Source organism: Pristiophorus japonicus, chromosome 17 (genome assembly GCF_044704955.1).
Source record: "Pristiophorus japonicus isolate sPriJap1 chromosome 17, sPriJap1.hap1, whole genome shotgun sequence".
In the NCBI taxonomy this organism is placed as follows: domain Eukaryota; kingdom Metazoa; phylum Chordata; class Chondrichthyes; family Pristiophoridae; genus Pristiophorus; species Pristiophorus japonicus.
In genome coordinates, this window is record NC_091993.1 from 25,656,017 (window position 1) to 25,659,104 (window position 3,088).

The 3,088-nt window shown below is 50.3% G+C and overlaps 1 pseudogene; it reads right to left on the reverse strand.

Moving 5' to 3' along the window:
- Positions 1–41: 41 nt before the first annotated feature.
- Positions 42–280, reverse strand: LOC139228353 (U2 spliceosomal RNA; annotated as a pseudogene).
- Positions 281–3,088: the final 2,808 nt, after the last annotated feature.

The window sequence follows — 3,088 nt, forward strand, 5'->3', positions numbered from 1 at the left end:
AAGGATCACTCTGCGCCAATGCTCTTAGCCAAAAGGCCTAGAGCCACTGCACCATTCCTGGAAGTACTGCAATACCAGGTTCGTGCCATGGAGGTGGATGGGTCAGGTCCCCCACACACCTCCGTGGAGGTGGATGGGTCAAGCCAACCCACCCACCTCCTGTTTCCAAAAAAGCAAGCATATACCTTCCTGATCCAGGGAGAACCACCCGGAGGTCATGGTGGCTACTCCCCTGTCAGGTCAGTTACGCATGATCTTAGCCAAAAGGCCGAGAAGCCACATCCGGGAGGTGGGACAAATAGGACCAGGCGCGGAAGTTCTGCCCCGCTCACTAAATTCTGGTTACCGGCCCCGGAAGCAAGGTGCTTCCTGGGGCGGGAGAGACGGATGCCTCAGTAGGGTTAGCGCTGGGCCGCGTACCGCTGCCGCATACGAGGTGCTCTACCCTCAATTAAAGTGAAGGGGCCCAAGCTGCATACTCTGCATAAGAACAAGCCACCTACCTGGCCCACCGGGGAGCGGGGTTGCCGGGTGACCAGCCCAGCGCTCGAGCAGAGGGCCGGACGAGCGACCAAAGCGGGGAGGAAAGCCGCAGATTTTTTCCCGCAGCAGCTGGCCACCTTCCCCTTTAAATTTCACAGACCCCAAACGTTAACTCTGTTTCTCTCCACAGATGCTGCCTGACCTGCCGAGATTTCCAGCTTTTTCTGTTTTTAGGTCGTAAGTATAAGATAGTCACTAATAAATCCAATAGGGAATTCAGGAGAAACTTCTTTACCCAGAGAGTGGTGAGAATGCGGAACGCGTTACCACAAGGAGTCGTTGAGATGACTAGCATCAATGGATTTAAGTGGAAGCTAGATGGGAGAGAGAGAGAGGTGGAAGATGGCATCAGATGGTCAGATGAAGACTTGTTCGGGGAGAGCTCCCTCGGGAGCTGCTATCCCATTCGCCATCTTGGACTCACCTGGCCAACATCCCCAGCATCGAAGCACTGACCACACTCGACCAGCTCCGTTGGGCGGGCCACATTGTTCGCATGCCCGACACAAGACTCCCAAAGCAAGCGCTCTACTCGGAACTCCTACACGGCAAGTGAGCCCCAAGTGGCCAGAGGAAATGTTTCAAGGACACCCTCAAAGTCACCTTGATAAAATGCAACATCCCCACCAACACCTGGGAGTCCCTGGCCAAAGACAGGGTCTAAGTGGAGGAAAAGCATCCGGGAGGGCACTGAGCACCTCGAGTCTCGTCTCCGAGAGCATGCAGAAATCAAGCACAGGCAGCGGAAGGAGCGTGCGGCAAACCAGTCCCACCCATCCTTTCCTTCAATGACTGTCTATCCCACCTGTGACAGGGACTGTAATTCCCGTATTGGACTGTTCAGTCACCTGAGAACTCACTTTTAGAGTGGAAGCAAGTCTTCCTCGATTCCAAGAGATTGCCTATGATGATGATGAGATGGGAGGAGGCGCGAATGGAGCATAAATGCCAGCATAGACCAATTGGGCTGAATGGCCTGTTTCCGTGCTGTACACTTGATATAAATCATGTACTCCTGTTCCTATGTTTCTGAGCAGATTTGAGCAATAAGATTTCACTTTCTTGACCCCTTATCTAAAGATAATGGCCCTGAAATTCCAGTCAGGGGCTTCTTTTGAATGAACACCTCTGGCTGGAGAATTTTTATGAATTTACCTGGTGGTCTCGGAGGCACCTGGAGAGGCCTTCTCTTCCCGTGCTGCGAAGTGCGCTCCTGTCCTCGAGGTTCGGATGCACAACCAATCAGGTAAAGTATTCCACGGCATTCTCATTAATAGCAATGAGAACTCCGTATCTACGAGTTCTGATGAGGAAAAAAACCCAAACACACTAAATACCATAATAAAAAATAAAATCACACCTCACATAATTAAAATTAATTGAAATTAAAGTTAATAAATGTTTTAGAAAAAATATATATTTTTCCGATTTTTAAAAAGTTTTTAAAATAGTGGTTTAAAATAAACTTACCTTTGTGGGCAGGGTTTTTAAACAATAAAATGCGTTTAAAATTTTTTATTTTACAATGTTTTAAAACTCTTACGCCTGTAAACGTAGGCTATGCGTCTGCTTTTATCAGGCGCAAGAGTTTTCGGGACATTTGCTGGGTAAGAGATGGGTAAATACCACAATATTGCCCGTGCGAATGTCCTGGCTGTGGCGATGCGGATGATCTGTCGAGCTGGAGCTTGACAGATCGGAAAAGCCGGTTTTCAGCGCATGCGCATTGTGCACTGAAAACCAGCTTTTGCGATGCCTCCCCTGGGTCCGTACATACTCCATAAGGACCCGGGGAGGCCAGGAGTTCCAGGTCAATGAATTTTTATCATCAACAACAACTTGCATTTATATAGCACCTTTAATGTAGCAAAACATCCCAGGGCGATTCACAGGAGTGATTATCAAACACAATTTGACACCGTGCCGCATAAGGAGATATTTGGATGGGAGCTTGGTTGAAGAGATAGGTTTTAAGGAGCGACTTAAAGGAGGAAAGAGAGGCGGAGAGGTTTAGGGAGGGAATTCCAAAGACTAGGGCCGAGCCAGCTGGAGACACGGCCGCCAACAATGGAGCGATTAAAATTGAGGATGCGCAACAGATACGATGGAACGAAATGGCCTCCTTCCGTGCTGTAAATTTCTAGGCCAGAATTGGAGGAGTGCAGATATCGAGGAACACTGTAGGGCTGAGGGAAATTATCTCATAGACTATAAAATGTCACCCTCTGTGCAGTGTTGTGTTAGCACAACATGCCAGCCCTGCCCCAATGGTACCACAGAGCTGGGCCAGTCTCCACTCTGACCTCCGGCCGCTGGGTGGCGCTATGGAGGGCCCCCGCCAGAGCCGCGCCAACTTCGGTTGCCTCTTGCCGCTTATTAAACGACGACACTTCTGACGTACGCCCCTTCATGACGTCATGGCACCACCAGCCAATCAAACCGGTAGGGTCTTCAGAGCGACCAATCAGAGGGGCGCCTGGCGAAGCGTATCCGCCAATGGGAGGTGCGGGCGAGTGGACCAATCGGCGGGGAGGGGGAGGGTAAC